Genomic DNA, 5,190 nt, shown 5'->3' on the forward strand with positions numbered 1-5,190 from the left:
ATTAGGCAATATTGTGGGGGAATGACCCCTATTTATAGAAAAACTTGTAGCTTTGTCACATTGACATGTGTCATGTTATGATTGGTTCTTGATGTTGACACGTGCTGCGCTCTGATTGGCTTCTAATCTTGACACGTGTCGAGTAGTGATTGGCCTCCTGGTCGGAGGGGAACTCTTCTGGGTCTTTGACAGTATAGCGTTGGCCGGTGCTCGGTAGTTTCAGGATTGGTCAAGTATGGTACAAACAGTGCTCCCCTAAGTTCCCGAGTGAGGGAAACTCCTCGGTTGGGGACTTGCAAGATCCAATCCCTTGAGTAATCACGAAACTTCTAAGTACCGAAGTGTGGTCTGATCTTCATCTGCCCTTCTCTGGAAGTACCTTTCCTCCATCCGGGAATGGTGTACTTAGCTGATGTTGACGCACAAGGTAATGTATCAATTTCACTTGAAGCTTAGTTGTAGTTTCGGGCTTAGTCAAGTGTGATACAAACCCTATAGTAGGAGTCCCCCAAGTCGCCGAGCTAGGAGATCTGCCGAAAGAGGTGACAGACAAGGTAAGCAGTCAAACTTCCAAGTAAGCAACCCAGGATCAGAGGTTTGACTTCGGCTTCCGGTTGATTGTTCTCCTTCTCCTTGTCTCTCATTCAACTGCCAGGATAAAGAGAAGCAAATGGATAAGAGATGATATGAGATACTTTTGCTTTTGAAGAAGTAACTTTCCACAGGCTTATTCTTGAACTGTGCTGGAGGGTTTTCTGGTGCCCTTCAGAGTATAAGGCCGACTCAAAAATTTGAGGGTCAAAACAAGTCCATCAAATCTAGAGTACGTTCGACCTTGATGATATGGGATACTTTTGCTGTTGACGGAATAATGAATGTGGTATGGAAAGGTGTCGTGCTGTAGTGATCTGTTTCAGCTCACCGTTGAACCTTCTGCTTCAATCTTTTGCATGGCAGAAGTGGTGTGCAAACTTTGCATTTAAATGGTCCTTCAGAACATTCCTTCATAGTGACTCATCCACGCTTGGCAGCTTCAGTGTAAAGAGCCAATATCTGATCAACTGTCATGAGGTATTTGCCGGTGGAATTCGTGACCTTGACAGCAGTTGAGGATGAGTACTCGAGAGCAATGCTAAGTAAGCAACCAGGCAAAGGCTCCAGGCAGTCAGTTCCAAATTGGAGGTTTGATTTCAGGTTCCGACTGACTGCTCTCTTTCTCCTTGTCCTGCAGGTGTGGACAAGGACAAAGACAAAGATAGGGAGAAAGCATGATATGGGATACTCTTGCTTTCGACCCTGATGATATGAGATACTCTTGTTCTTGGTGTGGCTTATTTGCTGAGGTATTATCGGGGGGAAATAAAGCTGAGTATTTCGAGAGGTTATGTTGAGGGTGCCTTTTCGAATGCGAGAAAGGGTTGAGCATTTTTGCAGGTTTGCCTGTCCGTTGAGGAGGGAGGTCAATGTATATAGGGATTTCCCAATAACAAGTAGTAATGCTATTCCTTTACCCTTCTTGGTCACAGCAATGTAGTGGGAGCTGCCAGCTTCACGTGTTTTAATTTTGTCAGAGCACTTTGAAAAAGTGGTATGTGGTATCTGGAAAGCTGATGTTACGTGTGAAGATTACAGACAAGCTTTATCTAAGGAAATCTGGCTCTCGAAGTTCTGAGAGTTGTGCCTCTTTGGTTTTCGAACAAGCAATCCCGTCGAAGATCTGACTCTCGAGATTCGGAAAGCGGTGCTACTCCGGTTTTTGAGAAAGTAATTATGTTGGGAGTCTTTTCTCGAATGTGAGTAAAGGTTGGACGTTCTTGCCAACCTGTCTTGCCGCAAAACACGGAGGTCGACACACATAGGGACTTTCCAGTTGTCAAGCAGTGGTGCTGTTCCTTTACCCTTATGGGTAATAGTAGGGTAGCTGGAACTTCGAAATTCTCGTGCCTAAACTTTGTCAGAGATCTTTGACAAAGTTATATGTGGTACCCGAGGAGTTGATGGTGCATATGGAGAGCGGTGATTGAACAGTAAGATTCACGTGCTTTCTACTTCACCAGAAATCTTCGACAGATTGCCCGTAATTTCCGCAAAGCTGAGTGTGCATGTGACAGGTGCTGACGAGGCTGAAAAAGCAGGTGCTTCTTCGATTTCTGAGATCGGCCCTCGTGGTCTCTGAGCAGCCCAGCTTTTGAGAAAGCAAACGCCTCTTCGATTTCTGAAGCTCCGTCGAGTGCAGATTTTTATAGAGGCTGGCATTAAGTTCCACAGCACACTTGAATCTCTACCAGTAGAAGCTCATTTCTTGCACTTCTAAGATCTTGATTTGTCTGACCTCTTCCCTCTTCAACACATTTGAAAATGTATGGACCCTCCGACCGTCGTTTTGACTTGAACCTTGGAGAAGAGACAGCCACGCCTTCTCCAGACAACATATGGCGCCCATCCTTCATATCCCCTACCGGTCCTCTTACCGTTGGGGATTCTGTGATGAAGAATGATATGACCGCTGCAGTGGTGGCCAGGAACCTTCTCACTCCCAAAGATAACAGACTACTTTCCAAACGGTCTGATGAGTTGGCTGTTAAGGACTCTTTGGCTCTTAGTGTTCAGTGTGCAGGTTCTGTGTCTAATATGGCCCAACGCCTATTTGCTAGAACCCGCCAAGTTGAATCATTTGCTGCTGAAGTGATGTCTCAAACAGGAGATTAGAGGGCTCAAGCATGAGAATAAGCAGTTGCACCGGCTCGCCCATGACTATGCTACAAACATGAAGAGGAAGCTTGACCAGATGAAGGAATCTGATGGTAAGGTTTTACTTGATCATCAGCGGTTTGTGGGTTTGTTCCAAAGGCATTTATTGCCTTCGTCCTCTAGGGTTGTACCTGGTAATGAAGCTTCAAATGATGAACCTCCAATGCCTCCTCCTTCTGGGGTTTTGTCAAGTACTGAGGCTCCGGATAACCACCCTCCGGTGCTTTCTCTTTCTGGGGCTCTACCGACTGCTGTGACTTCCCCTAAGCAACCTTTGTGAAGGCTCCCTTTTGTTTGTTTATTTTGACTCATGTATATGTACATATTTGTGGCTTATCGAAAATATTAATAAATAAGCTTTGCTTCATTTCAAAATATTGTGTTAAATACACCAAAGCCTTCTTCATAAAGTTCTTTGAATTTTTGCTTTTGTTGAAACCTGTATTGTTGAAGCTTTGTGAGTGAAGCATGTAGTTTGAGGTAGTGTTCCCTTAATTTCCCGAGTGAGGAAAACTTCTCGGTTGGAGACTTGAAAAATCCAAGTCACTGAGTAGTTGTGAGACTGCCGAGTATCAAGGTGCAGTAGCATATGGTGGGAGTCCCCCAAGTCTTCAGGCGAAGAGAGTTGCCGAATGAGGTGTCTCGCGTGTTACTAATTTGTCAAAGTAACGAATCCTTGTTTCGATGTCACACATTCGTATATGCTTTATCTAAAAATATTTCCAACTTTTGTGTGTTTGATGCTGCATGCTATTGACTAGACAAGATCAAGTGCAATTAGTAGCTTTTCTCTCTTTTTCATCTTTTCTTTGGTGGAATTGCTTTTCGTTTCCACTAATCAGCCTGAGTGGATGCAAGATAACACCTTTCTCTATAGCTCAGATTGCAAAGTCGTCTTCATGAAAGTTTTTCCTTATCTTGTGAACTACAACATATCCAAATTTGAGATCCATCGGAGTAGTACAACTTCAGAAATTCAAGTATGATGAGTAACTGTTCATCAATGTTCTGTTAATCCGTCAGACTTGTTGTGAGCTTCGAAACTCCATTTTCTCTTGTTCAGATCAACATACGTTCTTCATCGAAGTTGTTCCTCAGCTTGTGAACTACAACATATCCAAATTTGAGATCCCTCGGAGCAGTATAACTCCAGAAATCCAGGTATGATGAATGACTGGTTATTATTTTTCTGTCAACCCGTCAGATTTGTTGTGAGCTTCGAAACTCCATTTTCTCTTGTTCAGATCGGTATGCTTTCTTCATTGAAGTTGTTCCTCAGCTCGTGAACTACAACATATCCAAATTTGAGATCCCTCGGAGCAGTATAACTCCAGAAATCCAGGTATGATGAATGACTGGTTATTATTTTTCTGTCAACCCGTCAGATTTGTTGTGAGCTTCGAAACTCCATTTTCTATTGTTCAGATCGGCATGCTTTCTTCATTGAAGTTGTTCCTCATCGTCTCTTTCATAACATATCAAACATTCAGAATGAACTAATGGTTAAATATTTCCAGATCTTCGAAACATCACAGCAGCTTCGAAATCTGCAAGAATCCGACTGTCATGTTTGGAGCTTCAACACTTTAATTTCCGTCGCTCAAACAGAAATGGTTCCTTCTTGAAAGTTGTTCATATGCTCAAGAACTAGAGGGTGTCCAAAATTCAGCTCCATTGGAGAAAAGCAGAGGTTGCAGAAATTTGATAGATGAAAGGAGGCGGAAGAGGGAGAGAGAGAAAAAGTCTCTTGGGTTGGATTTCTATTTTGGGGCAGATTCCAATTTTTGTAGCACCTTCATTATTGATGAATTGCTTGTACTTTTGTCCATTATGAAACTTGGGACTTTGGCTTGTTGTTGGATCTATTATAATATGTTTGGGAACATATATAAGTGAATAAATAAGAAGGAAAATTTTGGGCCCTTGTGGGTGTAAAACAAAAAATGTTTATGTTTACCCAAGTGTTTTTGTACAAGTTCAAGGGCATCTTGGGTTTTGTGAACAAAATTTGTTTATTTGGAGCAAGGTTTTGTGTTGAAGCTTTGTAGGTGAAGCTTTGGTGTTGAAGCCTTCTAGGTGAAGCTTTGTAGATGAAGCTTTCTAGGTGAAGCTTTGATGGTGAAGCTTTGTAGATGAAGCTTTGTAGATGAAACTTTCTAGGTGAAGCTTTGATGGTGAAGCTTTGTAGATGAAGCTTTCTAGGTGAAGCTTTGATGGTAAAGCTTTGATGGTGAAAGTATGTAGAGGGAGCTTTCTAGGTGAAGCTTTTTTAGGTGAAGCTTTGTAGGTGAAGCTTTTTTAAGTGAAGCTTTTCGGGTGAAGTTTTTTTTGGGTGAAGCTTTGTAGGTGAAGCTTTTTTAAGTGAAGCTTTTCGGGTGAAGTTTTTTTTTGGGTGAAGCTTTGTGGGTGAAGCTTTTTAGGTGAAGCTTTGTGGGTGAA

At 42.5% G+C, this 5,190-nt stretch overlaps 1 long non-coding RNA gene across 1 annotated transcript; it reads left to right on the forward strand.

The window, feature by feature from the left end:
- The first annotated feature begins 3,440 nt into the window (after positions 1 to 3,440).
- Positions 3,441 to 4,772, forward strand: LOC126628352 (uncharacterized). Its single transcript, XR_007625386.1, has 3 exons — positions 3,441 to 3,912; positions 3,996 to 4,093; positions 4,269 to 4,772. It is a non-coding gene; the product is annotated as an uncharacterized LOC126628352 (long non-coding RNA).
- The last annotated feature ends 418 nt before the right edge of the window (positions 4,773 to 5,190 follow it).

Source organism: Malus sylvestris, chromosome 7 (assembly GCF_916048215.2).
Source record: "Malus sylvestris chromosome 7, drMalSylv7.2, whole genome shotgun sequence".
NCBI lineage: Eukaryota > Viridiplantae > Streptophyta > Magnoliopsida > Rosales > Rosaceae > Malus > Malus sylvestris.